Source organism: Neopsephotus bourkii, unplaced genomic scaffold (genome assembly GCF_033783945.1).
Source record: "Neopsephotus bourkii isolate Nb327-2 ecotype Australia unplaced genomic scaffold, CSIRO-AGI_Nbou_v1 NB_1655, whole genome shotgun sequence".
Taxonomy (NCBI): domain Eukaryota; kingdom Metazoa; phylum Chordata; class Aves; order Psittaciformes; family Psittacidae; genus Neopsephotus; species Neopsephotus bourkii.
Genome location: NW_026902129.1, coordinates 2,204,312 through 2,223,797, shown reverse-complemented (window position 1 = coordinate 2,223,797; position 19,486 = coordinate 2,204,312). Strand labels below are relative to the sequence as shown.

At 38.0% G+C, this 19,486-nt stretch overlaps 1 long non-coding RNA gene across 6 annotated transcripts in view; it reads right to left on the bottom strand.

Annotated features, from left to right (window-relative positions):
• Positions 1-19,486, bottom strand: part of LOC133223842 (uncharacterized) — a 487,088-nt gene that overhangs the window by 430,576 nt on the left and 37,026 nt on the right. For all 6 annotated transcript variants that reach the window (XR_009728702.1, XR_009728698.1, XR_009728699.1 and 3 more), the window contains exon 2: positions 8,252-8,324. This is a non-coding gene — a long non-coding RNA (uncharacterized LOC133223842). The remainder of the gene's footprint in view (positions 1-8,251; positions 8,325-19,486) is intronic.

Here is a 19,486-nt window from a genome sequence, read left to right as displayed (position 1 = left end):
TTGCTTATCTGAAAAAAAATGTAGCAGTAATGTTTCTTTCACTGGCCTGTAAAGATAAATTAAAGCTCATAAGCTAATAGGAAACCCTAAAAATAATTATGCTATAAATGCAAATAGTATTTTGCTATCCACCTTCATTCAGAATGGGTTTCTTTCATGCTTTACCATTTTCGGAAGATAGGATAGAGATACACATTGCATAAACTTATTTGAACTATGACATGCTTGGTGAAAAGCTAATATGTAAGTGATGCAGAGGCTGTTAGGCTTTTTACATTAATTAATCTTACAATATTTGGGGGAGGAGGGGTGTCCATCTTGGCAATGGAGAATAATTTGAGGACAGAGCACAGGAACTGCTTTCCCATCCCCACAGTACGGAAAGCAGCAACCATTACACACAAAAAGGCACGGGAAAGGGTGATGAATACATTCAGAAATATTTCTTTCATATTCAAAACCTCTTACATAGGACAGACTGTGCCATGTGAGTAAACGCAAGGGAAAGCTATGACATGAACCATGGAAAACTTGGGTGAAGGTCACATATCTGAAATTGCACAGTATGCCTCACTTTCAGTGTGATGCCAAAGTTACCCTTCAAATTAAAGGTTTACTAGAAAAAAAGGGAAAAAACAAAACAAAACCAAAACCAGAACAACAAAGCCAAATACACTGAATGAGCAGAAGACATGGAGTGCAACCTGTGTGAAAGAACAAAGTGGCTGATGGGACATGAGGTTACTACTGCAAGCAGATGTATTTCCCCATCAGACATCCATTCTCATTTTTGCATAGTTTGACTCACTTTTCTGTTCTACTCAGAGAAGAAACCAGACCATGTGGAAATGAATTTGGATTAAAAAAAAGGTATTTAACTCTGTGCTTTCTGTAAATCAGGACAGAGCCTCTATATTTGCACGGGGAAGGCACATATTCTCAAATCTGCCCAATAAACCAGATTTTATCCAGGAAGTATATATCTTTTCACAGGAAGGCAACAAAATAATGCCAGAGACAATAGGAGTATTCCGTTGCCTAAAGGTAAATATGTGATTAAGTGTTTTGTTGTATGAGGGTCAGAAATAGGACATGATAACCTTGCAAATGATATAATAACAGACTTAAGCGATGTAGAACAAATATACAAATTACACCCCACCTTTTCAGAGATGGAGGAGATGAAAAAAAAACAAAACCAAAAAAACCCCAACCTCTGGACTATTGTGCAGCTGAACACAAGAAGGCCTCTCACAGAGATTGCGATAATTTATAGACATTACAATAATTCTTTGACTAATTGCTCAAAAAAACCCAGGGATTAAATGACAGAAACAGGTATACATCCCCCAAAAGCAGAAGGAAAAGACATGGAAAAATTACTATCAGCCAGAAAGCTAACTTGAGGCATCTCAGCTTGTAACCAATGAGAGCATACGAGCAATCCCTTATCTCAAACCTTCATATGCAGACATCAAGAGATGAGTGTATATATACCTAAAACTGTCTTAAACCAGTGGAAATATTGATGGTGCAAAGTAAAATTAGCCGAACTCCCATATTAATTAATTAGATGAAAGAAAGATATTTAAACCAAAACAAAAATCTCAGACATCTCAGCAGCAGGCAAACTAATAGAAACAGTTAGTATACTCAGGGGCATAATACAGGAATACAGTATTTCTTGTAGATGAGGTAATTACTACAAAACAAGGCAAGAATGACTGTATTTTAGGAAACAGCTGTATCTGATTTACATGGGACATTATCATGGCCTTATCTTGAAGGCATGTTAAAGTTCTATAGTTGGCTCAGCAAATGACAAATAAAATGTTTATTAACAGCAATGAAATAAAAGACATGCAGCAGTAAGACAGTAACATACAGAGCAAGATCAGGAAAAAAACCCACCAAAACTCCAAACAGACAGAAAAACAAAAGAAAAAAAAAAAAAGCCTGATTCCCAAACACAACATAAAGAAACCCAAACATCTTAGTATATGTTTTCAGTCCAGAAGCTAATTTAACGTGATGGAAGAATGCTTCTTCAGTTCCAGCCCTTATCCTTACCTCAACCTGAGCTCCCCAAACTTCAAGACTCCCTGGCTTACACTTTATGGAAAAAAGAGCTCCCATGCTAGATGAGACCAATGGTTTATATATCCTGATACCCTTTCTTCAACAGTGGGCAGCTGATTCAGTAAGAGATGCAGCAAAATCCGCTGAGTAGGTGCCCCAACATGGGGAAGTTTCCTCCTGACCTCAGACAGCTAAGGAAACAAGAAAGTCTAGTTTACCCTCTAAATGTAAAGAGTGATATAATGATAGTGATCACTTTCAAAGCTTTTGTCCAACTTCTTATCATCTGAATTTTTTGGCCCCCCATCCTTACAGCGTAGTCAGCATTGTACACAACCATGTGCACAGATCTGCAATCAAAAACCTTTGGTAAATTCCATAAAAATATTGAAATATATAAAATTTCTTTCACCAAAACAAGCATCAGCTAATTGCAAACCCACATCCTTATCACTGCTAGCTTGCCTTTATACCAGCAGGGTGTTTTAATACGTACTTAAAGTTTCTATGGCTCCTTAGCACCCTATGTCACCCCCATCCCTTCCCCCCAGAAAAAACATATTACTCCTATGCCACACCTCAGGAAGCATCAGCAGATTTCCATCAAAATGCCCAGGGCAAGGTGAAGCAGATGAACCAGCTTCCTAAAGGCCTCTTCAAAAATAAAACTTCACCCACAGGTTTATTTTTCCAACTGATAGAATTTGCTTACCTTTTCCTCATGGTAATTGTTACAATTATTAAATCTCTCTGGACCATTTACAGCATGCAAATACCTATAAAAACCAATGTTTTACCATGTCAGTTTTGACTCAAATCAGTTCTGGGTTGAGCACAAGCTATCATGCCCCATCCTCCTCCATCCCTCTGTAAGTAATCTTCCTGTCTTTATCTTGACCCTTGAGCTCAGCCCTTCACAATGAGAACGTGCTAGGTACTTGCATTGCCTAATATCATCTTAAAACCATTTTAAGACTTAGTCATTATAACATAAAATACTTAATAGCTCAATTTTCAAAGGTACACTGAATATTAGAGTATTAAAGCCAAGGTAATCAGACAACATGCAGCTTACGCAGTATGACTGAAACAGTCAATTTAGACAAGCCAGCACAGCCTGGTCATCCAAGGCTTAGAAGTCACCAACAACTCACAGGTAAATAGCTAAGAGATTGACTTGCATACAAGAAACCTGTGAGTATACCTCCCACAGTGACAGAGGCATACAAAGACTGAATGCAAGTAAACACAAGACAGGGATGCTTCTTACTTAGAACTTAAAAAACTCCTTTTCACAGTCTTTGCTATTATAATTTAGTAAGCAACTGAAAAGCATTTCCTTTGGTAGGCAACATGTTTAATCTCTGCTGAGACAGAATATAAAGCAGCACTCCAGCTACCAAATTCATTTTAACTTGTGTCTGTGCTGGTTTTCATTTCATTAATTGAAGAACTTCCATCAGCTTGAATGGGACCAGGATCAGACCCTTGAGAGACTGATTGTTTTTGAAGCACTGCAAGCACTGAAACTTGTCACAATATTCAATACTTTATTATGACTTTCTTTAATTGCCTCCACCACTACCATTGGACTCTGTTAATCATTTCTCAATCCTTTTATGAGTGAAAACAACAAAAAATTAAAGATGTATGGTTTTTAAACTGATTTTGTTGTTAAATAGTTGAATTATTTGAACAATATTTCAAATGGATGAAACTTTGAAGACTGCTATAAGAGGCTTTTGCCCAGGGCTTCTCAGTTAACCTTATTTAAAATTATCACAAAGAAGATGCACAGAATTTTATTTCACTTTGACGATGTTTCTAAAAAGAAAAATAAAGTTAATTATGGCTGTGCATTTATGGCATCTATATATAGCTGCCAGTTAACAGGCTTTGCATCCCGCTGAATAAATGCCAACAAAGTGATTCTGTGAACCCACTTATATACAGATTTCCTAAAGTGCCATGCAAAAAGCTTTTATTAAAAACGATTGAAATTGCTCATATCTTAAAATAACTTTAGCACATGATGTAAAATATACTATAGTCAGGCTGAGTTTTTGGAATTTCAGAAGGTAATTAGCCCCCATTCTTGGAACAAGAGCTCTGCTATTATGATTATCGTGAACTATAAAATTTTCTTTTCACGTGTATCTACTTTGTCAGAGATAACCTAAGAAATATTACTGTTAGAGAATAACTGCTCAGAGAACATTTTTAGTAGTCTGATTTGGCCACATATATAAAAAGACAGTTCTCTATACTTACATGCTTGAGATGACAACTGAACGAACATCAGGGTGTGCTTTGATCTGCACAAAAGAGAGCTGGGCAAAACTTATTCATAAACCACAAAATTCCCATGAAATGTAGCTTCAGCTTGAAGCTTTCTCAAATTCAACCCAAACTATAGCTGTTTCTGGCTGGTCAACCCTACTCATCCACCCTTACCACACAAAAAAGATGGATGACAACCTATTTTAATCGAATGGTTTGTAAATGGAGAGAAGTAGCTTTAGGCAGTCCCCTACAATGAAATACAGACAGGTTTGTTTGCTGAATGTCACATGAACTCTCAGTCTCCAGGACAGCTATCCTGGACAACCTAATAATTGCATGGGGCTTTCAATCTTCCTATTCATTCTTCTGTACATTGCAGAAATACGTAATTATGAAATAAATACCAAACCAGACATAATAGCTCACATGATGCCACTTCCTAGGTAATTTATCCCAACTCCAAGCACAAAGTGATTTTTTTTTTCTCAAAAGAAATTGGCGTTTTCTGTATCTCAAATTATTTGAATAATTTACAGATGTGGCAATAAAATGCTTCATTATACAAACAGCATATTCTTGTTAACACTAGTTGAACATTCGCCTTAGTTTTGACTCAGTGAGACAAATACTACTCCACCCCAAGTTAAAGCCTTTGAAGCAGTTTATCAAGTATTTCAATCAAATAGTTGATCAAGTAAGGTATGGCAAAGAAATTATTAGCAGAACCCTACTGACCATTCCCCCTCCATTTGAATATGCAATAATGGAAAAAGCAGATAAAAAAATAAATAGCAAAAAGCTTAATACTGAAACCCAGTTGATTTCTCCCATCAAAGCTAGACTGAGAAGTTTAAAGACTGAGTTGTTAATTCCACCTCTTTCTTTATTCCTGTGTTGCCTTAGCCCTTGAAAGTCATCCCATCTGGACACCTCACATAAAGCTCTGCTGGTAGCATTAAGGCAAGCTTTGCAATGGCATTTCTCAGCTGACATATTCTTGTGAAAGTAGCATGAAGCAGATAAATAGAGAAAGAGGGGACAGCCTAAAATATTTTAATCCAGCTCCATTTACCTAAACTCACACATAGAGAATCACTGCTAACTGCCACAGCCAAGCTGAGACAGAGAAAACTGAAAGCTAAAAGCATCGTAAGCAAGGGCATTTGTACTTATAAACCCAAAGAGCAGCGGAATTTGTGTGCTATGCTGGAAGGCAAGAAAAAGATTTTTTTTAGGTTTTTTTTTTTTAACATTTATATTGGAGCTGGCAGCATTTGGGTCAAGGCAAATGTACAACCCAACCCTTGGCTAAGATCATATTCACTGTACATACGCTGAACAGTCACAAGAACAGAGCTGCCAGTAAACCTCTAGTTCTGCATCTTTCTTAGTGAATTCGGTTTACCTCACTTGAGCACAGCTTGTACATTTATTGGTACAGTTTGTTCATTATTTACCTTCCTCATGACCATCTAGACAAACTCTGATAACGTTTCCATAGCTACCATCTGTACATCGTTTAAACTCTCCCCTGACCCAGGCATAAATTCCTACGTACGCTTCTTTCTAACAGCTTCGCGCTGTCAAGAGTACCAAATTCTCATTATTTCTTCTAAATTCAGAGAACCTGACTTACAACATACATTCAAGGAATTTTACAGGCCACATCTTACAGCTTACATAAAACATTGCAACTTCAGTGGAGCTAATGGAGCAGCAAAAGACACAAGAATGAAAATATTGTGTAAGCTAACCAAACTCTGCATACAATAAGACCTCTGAACACGAACCATTACATATCAGAAGCTGGAAAAAAGACAGTGCAGCCAAGTCCAGAGAAACTCAAATGTCTGACTCAGGAGAAATGGATTGTCAGGCAATGCATGAAGCATTTATATATATACACTTTACTACTTAAAAGCAAAAAAGCAAGTCTTACATTAAATTATGTGTTGCCAGAAAAATCATCACCTGAAACAGGTACAAAATAGTCACATCTCCAAATGTTTCAAGGTAAGAAGCACAGGAAGCCAATCGTTTGGAAACAGGGTAGTGTTTGTGACACCTGAATTGTTTCATTGCACCTCAGGCAGAAATCCAAAGCTACTAAACTATGACCACAAACCACACAGGATTACAACACATCTAGGAGATTGTGTCATAACAAGAGTCTATTTTTTGACTAAAGTACATGGGTATTGGAAGGGACATAAATGTCCTTTGTATTCTGTATGTCCTTCAGTTGCCTTACCAGTTATATCAGGAGGTATCACTCAAGAATGTAGCAAAGCACAGCACATCATACAATCAAGACCCATTTTACCTAATGCCAGAAATAAACTCTAAACAATAATCCACTCTTTCAGCAAAGCTTTTCATTCACATAATTCATACATAAATCTCCAAATAATGTGTCCTAAAGAAAAATGGTTTAAGTTCCCCATTTCCAAACTTTTATATTTTTTTAGTAAAAAAAAACAAACAACAGACTAAAGAATAAAAAAAAGAGAAACTAAACATAGGAAAAGAAAGCGCCTCCAAAGCAGACCTCTGCTAATGGAAGTTGATTATATAAACCCATTCAGAAAGTCATTCAGACTTTACCTCTGAATTGGGTTTGGCTTGAGTCGTGCTGCTGACATTAAAAGGCAACTCCAGAACACTATTAGAAGAATATTCTTCCCATCAAAGAAGCATTTTCTAGCCTAAATTTAGTCAGTTAATGTCCTTTTCTCTGGGCCAGCAGTGTCCTTTAGCTTAACCACCCATTTCTGACCCTAGCATATATCTCTGCTGTGCATTTATACAGATCTATTACACATTTCCCTCCAGCCTTCATTTTATGAGGCTAAACAACAAGCTCTCTAGTTTCTCTCCTAAGGCTGCTTTTTGATCCCCACATCCATCCTAATCAAAACAACGGAGTTTTTGACTGCAACAATCCAATACTACTGTAAATTAAGACAAAGCTATTAATAAACAGAAGCTTAAGTGTTAGGCTCCTGAAATTCCATTTGGACAGCTAGGAGGTTCAAAACTGAAAAATACATCAGTATTCAAGAGAAATAATTCAGAAATTCAAGAGAACTTGCTGGGTGGATTACGCTGAGTTTTTAAAAGGAAACAGAAATAATCTTGCATCCGAATTTTATGCGATATTTACCATTTAAAAAGTCCTTAATTTTAGCTTGAGTTTTTGTTATATTTCCTTTAATATTGAAAGCATCTTTATATTTTTCATAGATGTGGTGTTATTTATTTTTCTAGTTTGTAGAAAATCAATAAGATACAAGAAATGAGGGGTGCAATTCCTATACTTTATGAACTACCTACAGCCCTGTTCCCATCTGAATTATGACATTGTACCAAGGGAGTGGGGAAAAAGTTAAGTCAAGTCTGCTGCTTTGCCTTTGCACTGAAGTTGCTCCTTGCAGACATCAAGCCTCATACAATGAAGAGTATCACAGGAACCCTTTGCTAGACTCAGGTCTAACCAGCATTAGGACCGTAGCCGAGGGAAGTCCTGAGCTACAGGGTAGCGCAGTTCAAGAGGAAACATAAGGAAAACAGACTTCTATGAGAGGTCATCTCTTAGAACCAGTTAGATTTGGATTTTCTCAAAATAACAGATACGTACTGTCGCATGGAAATCTTTCCAAACAGAAACCAGAAAAATGTACCTCCACCCTCTTCTGCTTCTGAAGGAAGAGGATGCATGACAGCTCTGTGCTGCCTGGCAGGGTGTAAACTTGATATGGTGGGAAAGGACAATGAGATATTGTACAAGAGACAAAGACGCCAGTACTCTGCTGAATACAATGGAAACGACGTGATTGAGACCACTTCAAGAAAGTTATTACTTGCTCACTAACTTGCTCCTTTGATTTACCCTGCAAGTGACCTTCCAGGAGTCCCTTCTGAGTCACTATGTTCCTCTCACTGCAGCTCACTGACGGGTCGAACTGAAAGAGGAACCCAACACAGAGCCATATCTGTTGTGCTGCTCTGGAGTGTTGACAGACTTTCTGTGGTTGGTTTAATACCTTCATTGATTACTCTTTGAGACCTTGTATTTATAAGAAACAGCATGGGAAAAAAAAAAAAAAGAGGAAGGTAAAAAGGGAAAAATGAAAGGGCAAAAGAACTTTAACAGTGAGATTAGCAAAAAAGACGTGTTGTCAGCTGGGAGTTGAAACTAAAACACAAACAGAACAGTTTTTGAGGAATTTATTATATGTGTGATAAAAGGGCTAAGAAAAAAATAAAAGAGAGGGAATTTTATTATTAGCCCAGTTTTATTGTGAATGCAGTAAAATTAAGGATTTTATTTTAGAAAAGTTTAAACTTTTTTTTTTGCAATGAACTCATCTGTTTTCACTTTGAAGTGACATCTTTGTTTAGAAAACTGCCAGCATTCAATTAGACAGATTTTAAAGGCTTGAGAAAATAAAAAAAATTTGCTTCTTCCCTACTCCCCATCCCCCTGGTTACTGAAAGAAAAATAAAAAAACACAACAAATCCACCCAAGTCAATTTGAATGAAAACACCTCTCTACATTGGCAAAAAATACAACCAAAAACCTAACCAAACAACAAAACAAACAAACCTAAATCAGTACTGCATCAAATACAACGTAAAAAAAACATCCTGCTAGTAATATGAAAAGAAAGCTTACTTCCTTCTTACTGTACTCTGTAAGCATTGGGGGGGGGGGGGATCAACCAAAACTATACCTTCACTATAGTTTATATTCAAAACTATCAATTTTCTTTGCCTGGAGATAGAGTCCCGGAGAGTCTAGAACCATGCTTATGGTTGAACAGTCCCATATAACACACACACACTCACTCTCTCTCTTGCCCTTTCTGTCTCTTTTAGGGCAAGAAAAGCAAGACAGCAGGCAAAATTCTGCATACGCGTTCATATTTCTCTCGCATCTCTTTTATTTCCCACGGTAGTTGCCCTGAAAGAAGGGCACCACCTCACATTGTCCTCCAGCTGCCTGAAAGCTTAAGTATTACTCGTGTTTTGTCACCACAAATTATCCCATCAAGTAGTATGTAATTGATTAAGTACTGAAAAAATCTTAACTGCACTTTTGCCCTTGTCTCACTTTTGTTTGTGTCATTCATTGATCATAAGCATCTTAAAGGGTAGGCACAATTTTGCTTTGCAACCCAGGGAATAAAAAGGAATGGGAAGCAAGTTAAACAGTCAACACATTTTATAACATTATATTCTCTTACTACTTTTCTACTTAATGACTAATTTTGTCCATGTGCACACCTACATGCTTGAGTTGTGAAATTCAGCAGAAGACTTATATTGACTGTACTTCTCCATCTTTTTTAGGTACACCTGCCAAGTTAATAATTTCTTATCATCATGTCCACCTACTTAATTTATAAAATATAGAATTATTTAGTACTTGCATAAAGCAAGTGTAGGAGACCTTAGCTTAGAAGTCTGACATGCATGAAAACATGCTTGCTTCTCTACTGTTTTTCTAAGCTTGAAGCTGAATTCAGATCTGAATTTAGCTGTTACTTGCTGTTAGGAGCAAAGTTCCACACCCCACAACTCCCCCTTCACCACTTTGATAGAAAATGATCCCTTTGAAAACTTGATATCAACAGTTTGCCTTATTAAAACTAGAGGTATACACAATAAAGAGATAGCAAAGTTATCCATGACTACTTCTGGGGATTTATCTTTCATTTACATATCAATATACACACTGATGTATATATAGGGTATAACCCTATGTTAGGTATTCTGACAATACACCTATTCTTAGCCCAAAGGACATATTGACCTCTTTATGCATCCTACAAAAGGTTCCAGTTCATGCCTTGGCTATAGTAAGTGGCAAATAAAGTATGGAGGCAGAAGAATCCTTGGGTTACTCTGAGTTAAAAAGTACAAGATCTATTCAGATGATCCTCTTATTCTCTGGAGATCTATTTAATGGCTGATATTCACCACAGTTGTGAAGAACCTGAAGGGTTTTGGCTAAATGTGGTTAATAATTTTTGTAGGTCTTCCTATTGCATGCTGTAACAGGGAAACTGTTAAAGAACTGTTACAGAAAAGCAAACTACTCTGGAAATGCTACAGAGGCAGGGCTTCCCACGCACACCACCTTCAAACAAGTAAATACCATTTATAAAAGCTTGATTTTGGCTAGATAATTCATATTAATCCCCTGTCTTATGAGCAACAATCTTGCTACAAAACACAGCAGTAAGTCATCCCAGGGAATTATCTCTGAACATCCAGCCAAAATTGCACATGTTCTTACTAAATGTTCTTAAAGAGATACTTGTAGTTATAAATTAAGAAAAAGTACAACTATGATTAATCTGAGATTCCCCCTCACTCCCCAAATGATTTTTCAAATGGCTTTGTCACAGCTGAACTGAAAGGTCAAATTTTGATTCTTTTCTGGGTATTTACTTTTCTGACCTCATATCAGACTGAAGAGGTATGGCTTTGAGTGTTGCTGGGTTGAGAGAAACGCCACTGAAACACTTAAAGCTTTCTTCTGGAATTCAAGAAAATTTCTGTAAAAGCAGAAACAAGAATTAAGTTCTCACTAAAACAGAGACAACAATGCTACTGAATCCTTACTGAATTCAGAGGGGACTGAATAGCTTCCTGGAAGTCTTATATTTAAGTACAAATAAGTGCTGCTGTGTTGTACCTTCTCTTGACCAGATCCCTTAACACTACCACTGCAAGAAACAGAAAACCTAACTAAATTTCAGAAGGGAAAACTCTGTTACATTACTTAGCCCTTTGAATTGCAAACAAGCCTACTAAAGAAAAGATCCACTGAAGTAGAAAGGGGATGAGAAAGATCCAAATAATTAGTGTTTATTTTTTATACTGTATTAATACCCAGCAGTGCCAATCTTCATTAGAATCTCTGTGCAAGTCCTACATATTTACACTGCAAGAGGAGATTATGTCCTATAAGAGCCTAGCAAAACCAAAGCATAAGAAAAAAAATCAAAATAAAATAGAAGGAAGCTGGGAATAAGACAATGCTATCTCCATTGGCAAACTGGAGATCTCAGGCTCCAAGCAATACACTGATTTGCACATGGTTACCCAATTTTAGATTGGCAGTGGTAAAAACAAAACTACATTTTTATGGGAAATCCGTGCAAATCCAAATAGTCAATCCTAGAAGTACTTTCTCAATGCACCCATCTTTAAAACAGCTCACACAAATGTATATTTTCAACTCTGTTGATATCACTGAACACACACATTCACTGATGTAGTTTCAGGGGTTTAATTTGTTTTTACATTCTGTATTACCTGCACTCCTTATTTTGAAACAACAACAACAAAAAAAATCACATTCCCTCTATAAGTCCTATGCCTAGTAAATTACCATTAAGGGTTAAAAATTCCTGTTTGTGATTATGTGCATATATGAGAAACTAGGTATTTAGGTAATCTGTGCTTAATACAGAAGAATTCCTAATAAACTTTCAGCATAGCGATGAATTGATTAACTCTGATCCTTTCAAATGCAAAGGATTTAGCAAGAATTGGATACAAGAGTATATTGCCCCCACTCACAACAAGAGCTAGCCAGGTTAAACTGAGCAGTGCACAGTGAGCACTGCAGAGCTGGGCAATTACAGATATGAGTGTATACATACCTATACAAACACACACACAGTGTTGGGAAAAGATCTCCCAGCACAGGCAGTTCTGTTAAGGTTGCTATATTGGAATCATTCTTCAGCAGCAGCATTACGTATGAACTATAAGCCCTTGCAACAACAAACAATGCTTAAATACAGACAGTATTTCTCTGTTTTGCTAGAGAAACCCTTCCAAAATGCAGTGCCTGCTCAGAAGCAGTAACAAAGAGTTGCGGTCTTAAAAGGACAATAGGAAATAAGAACAAGTAAGCACGAATAGAAATTGTTCAGCTGTTAATTAGAACTTTAAAAAACTAACTGTTCTTCAAATCCATCAATGAAAATCCTTTGAGAAAAATCTTGTTTTATTGTCTCTTTGATCAGACTCAAGTCTTTGAGAAGTCCATATCTGTAAGAGCTGGATTTGTGACTTGGGGCAGAGATTATGCATTTCAAAAACAATTAGCTTCCTACATAGTATATCCTCTGCCACAAACAAGAGAGGATTCTGCAGAGTATAACAACTAGACCTCACAACATCTCTCTCGGATGAACATCCCCATCTCTGATTTTAGGGCAGAAAGCAGACACACTCTTCAGGGTAACACTGAATCCCCACTGATGTTCAGAGCATAGACCCCTTATACTCTACCTATAAAACTGTCCTTTCACTGCCTGAAACATTTTGACAGTGTACCAAATTGCTTAGAATACAGTTTAACATTCACATGTGATTCAGCACCAGGATTTTCTTGTTGTCATGGTACTCAATCCAGGAGAAATGTGTGCAAAGTTTAACTGCCTGTGATATACCACAAAAGTCATTTACTCAACTAATGCTTTATCGTGTCCTACATCCAAAGCTCACTGAAATGGGGGAGAATGGCTTTTAACCTGAAAACTTTAAGCGATCCATATGCAGGCTAGTCCTACAAACATATGTACTGGTGCAACATGAGAGGGAGAGCCCTTCCCTGGAAGAGGTAGAAATGAGCCATGAGACGTGTGAACTTCTCAGACATTTCTTACTCCAAAATCTCATTAACTGTATCTAGACTAACTTCCTATGCGAAGAGTCTAGTTTACCCCAGTAGTTCTGTGTGTATGTTTGCACACAGACACAGAAAAGATTCAACTCACTGTGTGCTATAGCTAAGTATCCATCCAATAAGAGAAAGTTCAGTTACTGGCAATGCCTTAGCCTCTCTAGTAATTTATATTGCATAAACATTAGAACTTGAAGCCAACTCAAACTCTCACTACAATTAGAAACACATTTCCACTTGTCATCAATTTTTCTGTTTCCCTACATCAGATACAAATTGCTTATCTATTATATCTATTATGACTGCATCAATGAAAGCTTACGTTACAAAGAATCAGTTATTACTTTTGATTAAACACTAAATTAATGTTGGTTCACCACATACTGAAATTCCCATCACTCCCTTCAAAACAGAAACAGCAGGTGAACTTTAAAATAAATTGTAACTATTTAAGAGAACAATGAAGCAATCTGCCATATCCCACTAATGTATATAATAAAACATAGGAGCCAACTACTCCAAAGGGGCTGGAAAATTCTGTCACATATAAGGTTAGAGTCATAAAATTGTTTAGATTGGAAAAGACCTTTAGGATCATCAAGTCCAACGATTAACCTAGCACTGCCAAGTCCACCAAATAAACCAGGTCTCTAAGCACTACATTTACACAACTTTAAATGTGGGATGGTGACTCCACCACTTCCCTGGGCAGCCTGTTCCAATGCTTGACAGCCATTTCAGTGAAACCGAGTTTCCTAATATTCAGTCTAAACCTCCTCTGGCACAGCTTGAGGCTGTTACCTCTTGTCCTATTGCTTTGTACTTGGGAAAAAGCAACCAACACCCAACTTGCTACAACCTCCTTTCAGCTAGTTGTAAGGACCAATAATGTCTCCCTGCAGCTTCCTTTTCTCCAGGCTAAACAACCTCTGTTCCCTTAGGTATTCCTCATAAGACTTGTTCTCCAGGCCATTCACCAGCTTCTTCTGGACCTGCTCCAGCAAATTATTCTCTCTCTTTTAGTGAGAGGCCCAGAACTGAACACAGGACTTGAGGTGCAGCCTCAGCAGTGCCAAGTACAGGGGCATGATTACTGCCCTGGTTCTGCTGACCACACTATGTCTGATACAAGATGGGATGGATCTTGGCCTTCTTGGCCACCTGGGCACAAGCTGTCTCACATTTAGCCAGCTGAACGCCAGCACTACCAGGTCCTATTTTGCTGGGCATCTCTCCAGCCTGTCTTGCCCAAACCTGCAATGGCACATGGAGCTGTTATGGCCCAAGTGCAGGACCTGGAACTAAGCTTCACTGAACCTCATAAAATTGGCCTCAGCCCATTAATCCAGCCTACCCAAATCCCTCCATAGAGTCTTCCCACCCTCAAGCAGATCAACACTCCTTCCACACTTGGTGTCATTTGCAAACTGACTGAAGGTGCACTTGGTCCTCTGTGTGTATGTGTGCACCCCCTGACTGAGATAAATCATGAAGCATTCTACCCTGTAGACATAATTGCTGCTGTTCAGAATACTACCAAATATTCATTTAAAAGATAGAAGATACTATCACCTTAGTCATCTGCCATATTGATGCTTGTGATAAGCTTTGTAACTAGGAAAACAACATTCCCTAGAGAAAGGAAATGGCACTCAAGATTGGACTTTTGAAATGTTTGAAGTGCTCTTTTTAAGAGTGCAGAGTCTAGCCCATATTTTCCAACCCAGACTAAACTGAGAATCCTAAAACATAAGCACAGAGAAACACGGACTGTACAAACTGCTCTTTCAGCAGGCCAGACAAGCCAGTGTAAAGGTACTCTCTGGGTCAGCTAACATACTTTGACTCTCACCTTATAAATAAAGAGGACTACATGGCTTGTTGACTGACTCTTGGCCTTTGCTTTACCTTTTTATATAGACATGACTCTGTCCCTACCTCAGTTATATAGAAGTACTCTTGCTTCGAAAGGCCTGAAGACAGGTAGGTAGCTTGTACCCCACAGTGTTTCAATTGGTTTAAACACCAATCTCTCTATCCTCTCCTCAGAATGAAAGGGAAAGAAGAATTGTTTAATTCCTAGAGACAGATGCTGAGACATACAACATGGAAAAATGACTCCCTGCCTCACTTCTCTCTCACAAAGATACACAGAAGAGACCAAGAATAGGTTCTGGAAGGAGAAATTGAGTTGCACAACTTTTTCTGTGAAGTTGTACTGAAGGCTGGAAGACTTTTTATGGACCGAGAAGCAGGCAGGATTTCTTTCTCCCTTTAGCTCTTTCTTTCTTTTAAATAGCTGTGGATTCCCATGATTTATATAGTCTAAAGGGACAACTTCTGCAGAACTACTATCGTGAGAAAAGTGAAACGAAGTTGTCCAAGACCTATCTAAACCAAAGGTCTAAATAGCTTAGTGTCCTTTAATTAAAGATAGGATTATTTTTTTATCTGCTTTGTGTATCATTTTGTTTCTGTCCATACTGAATTTAATCTGCCATTCATTGACCAACCATTCATTCTTGTTGGATCCTACTGCAATTGCTTTGCCCTGAATATCCCAATTAACCTAGCACTATCAGCAGAATATCACCTCCCTGCTCTACCCCCATTTTTGGGTCAGCTAATTTTCCCCTGCCAATCTGCTTGTACAAGGCAACTTCCATGAAACACACCGAGAGATGCAAACTACCCAACTCACCCTTCGCTGTTGAACTGTCTTTTCACAAACTTAACCTTTCTGCCAGACACCGATTAGCACACAGCAGAGCTGTGACAATAGCAACAGAGCTTTCAAAGGTTCAAAATAAAACACTCGAGCCATTATCCAGCAGTCTGGCCATCAAATTATATTGCTGAGATACTCAATGAGCCATACTTCCCCACTTATAAGCTGTAAGTCAAACAAATGGTTTTAAATAAAGAGAAGCGTACTGGATGAGGAGAAAAACATTTTGGAAATGGATTAGGAAAACCTAAACAATCCCATAGGCAATACCATCTTTTCCCCAGAACATGCCAGCAATAGCCTCTGTACTAAAACTGCTGAAACAGCTCCTTGTTCAGCCTCAGAACTCACCATTTCATATCCAAGACTGCAATGAATGGTCAGATTCATCTGATGACCCTAACAGCACATTCTCTTTTCTTGGGTGTTATGTTCCTGCCACAGCTTTGCTCCTGAATCTCTTTAGGGGTAATCCCTCACACCAGCTCACCTGAGGGCAAACAACAAATTCCTGATTAAGATTCCTTTTCATTTCTTCTTTAGAGGAACTAATTACCTCAAAGGGTCCAAGTAATTCTGGATAATAATCACGGTATGTACAGCATTCCTCCTTATTAGAAACCTTAGAAAGTTATTATTTGAGGCAGAAATGCAGTAGTTCCATTCAGGATTGTTTGGTTATAGAAAGCATCAGCCTAGAAGAAAGAAATCAGCATAGCTGGCAGGAATGATAACAAGCAGCTTTAAAGACAGGGCTATTGCTTTCTTCTCCTGATTTGTGCCACATGCAGACACATGTACTACTGTCCAGAATGACCTGATAATAATAAAGAAAAAAAAATAGAAGGAAAACCATCTTATTCCACCATGAAGACAGGCCCATGAATACACATTTATGTATTCATTTGAAAAGGAAGGAGAGAAGCAGCAAAAAGCACTGACTGTCCAGCTATAAACACAAGCTGATACATCTTTTGTGCTCCAATCCTTTTAGTCTGGAGGTACATCTTGTCAAGGTGCACAACTTTTTCAGTTACGGCCCTAGGTATAGAGGTTTGTGCTTTTACCAACCCCAAACAGGCTACTGTAGCACCCAGTAACCTGGGTAATGCTGGGAAGGACTCCAAGACAAAAAACCCAACAAATCAGCATTAAAAGTCATACCCACTAAGTGGAGAAGACAGGCCAGTGACAGGTGACCAGACCAATCCACATTCCATTTATAAGCTGATTACACAGTTCTAACATAGCTGTGAAAATTAACAGCGGCTTCTACTATCTTAAGCCATCTCTCCCCACTCTGCTCCTGCAGATCATTTGGTGGGGAGGCTTCATGTGAATGCACAATGGTTGGATGTTCCCAGAAGAGGGCCCTGACCTGCAGCATCCACTCCAGCTGGAAATCAGGCTGACACAGCTTTAAATAATGACACAACTTGCACGTCCTCAGGCAGGCCCTCTGCCTCCTAATGGACAAATTATTCCCTCCAGCTAGGTTGTCCCAAAAGCCCAGTGGGGATTTTATCCTTCTTTGGAGAACAGCTGTCACATGAGAAAGGAAGGAAATATTTATCCTTTTTAATTAAGAAAGATAACTCTTTCCATTATGTTATGTGGACCTCCCACATAACATCGTGTTGGGCGCACTTCTAATACTCTTGGTTAGATAATAGCCGAAATCCAGCAGCAATGTATACTAAAAGATCAAAACATAAGAGTAAACTATCTTCTTTTGCAATGTTAGCCTCTGAATATGTGAGAGGGTACAAATCTTAGCAATTAATGACTCAGTATTTAAAATTAAAGGAAAGAAATGGAATCCTTGCCCAATTTGTTGGCAAACAGTGAGGACTGTAAGTGAATACCATTTGCTACTGTTTACCGCAGCAGGTGGAGTTAGTGTGTTTTCTGAACTTTTCCTGGTTTTCAGCTTACTTCTGTCAAGTCTTTATAATGCTGCTTTATAAAAGTAGCTTTTTATGGGGTAATCCTTTTTTGAGTTAGTCATTTGAACAAAGGTTGGAGGTTGTGGCAGTTCATTGGATGGTTCCAATTAAAGGACATGCTATGGAGGTTTCAAAATCACACAAGCAAATTGGAAACTTCTTTTTTTCCCCTCTGAAATTTAGAATTTAATATTATTGTAAGATCTGGAAAACTTCTTTTCTGGTTTTCCATTAAAAAAAAAAAAAAAGTAGCCAAAAGGCAGTGAATGGAATCAGAACTGAGGAGGGTAAAGAAAAAGAGCATTGTATTTGCCAGGATCACTAGAAGTCTGTTTTAAAGCTAAGTTGCAACAGGAAGGGAGCTTTGATTTCAAACACTGCTTTAAAGTGAAGGATCCCTTCCAAATGCTATTACCAAGCAGATCCTATTGTGATGGTAATGACATGTTGCGTGGGAAGTAGTGGTTTTACTTGGATGCAAAGGGAAAGAACATTGCCATGATTGATGTACCATATGAGGGTCAAACCACATAATCACTAACTCTCACACTGCCCAATGCAGTGGGATTGGGTTACTTAAGAAACTAAGATTTCTGAAGTTTGTTGCTATTATTATTATTTCTTTGTAATGGTGAAAATAATTTACAAATTAATTGCATTGTTTCTTAAGCGGATGTCACTGATACTTGATCTACTTTTCACTGCTGTTCAACAAGTTCCACCAAATTCTCATTGCAGCTACCATATCACAGTAGCTGGGTGGTCATACACAGCCAAAGCACATGGCATTTGATAGTTAAGAAAGCCGTCAAAGTGTTGCACAAAGAGAAAGTGCAAAGCAAATAGTGATGAAGCTCCCATTTATCAGCCCTTTACAACTCACATTTTAGTGTTCACATATTGAGGGTATGCACTCGTTTAAGCTCACATATAAAAAGGCTAATTTCATCTTGGAGAAGCACTTTGCAGAAATAGCATGAAAAAACACCCCATTTCCTTGTTAATGTATTTTTTTTAGAACCATCTTCTGCACTAATGAATTCAGAAGGTTCAAATCCTTAGCTCTTCTTCAAACAGTCTGCTTCTACTTGGCACAGCATCCAGTTCCATATATAAAGTCAATGACAATTTAATACATGCTTAAAACGCTTTTCTGAATGGACAGATCTAGGATCGGGTTCAGACTGTTAAACTGTAGAACTGGGAGCCTTGCGCACAACAACGTGCCCACAGGGAGGCCTGACATGTTTCACATATACTTTTCGCTTTCTCCTGAGCCAAGGGAGCCTCCAAGACTAGCAGTCTCTGCTACTTAAGTCTGCTCCAGTTCCCAACTTCAAACAAACAGCATCAAGAAGCAGTTCAAATTCTTTCACCAAAAATATGTGAAAACAGGGAAGTACAAACACTTTTAAAAAGACAAAAAAACATCCATTGAATTTCATTTGTTAAGTGGGTGATAATAACTTGCACGAGTATGACTGGAATTTTGAATTTAATGATGCAAACCCACCTAATTTTGATCAGCAAGCATTTTGCATGAATTTGACAGGATGAAAAAAAAAAACCAACCCAAAAAGACACGCAACATCTAATGGCTTAGATGTGATCCTGCTGGTTTATTTCACATCTCCCATGCCACTTCTTATTTAAGTGAAACATGCTGTAATAATCAGTGGCAAACTTATTATGGTTAACATGTTCAGTGTTACTTCTTTCTAATGCAATTTCATTCACATTTG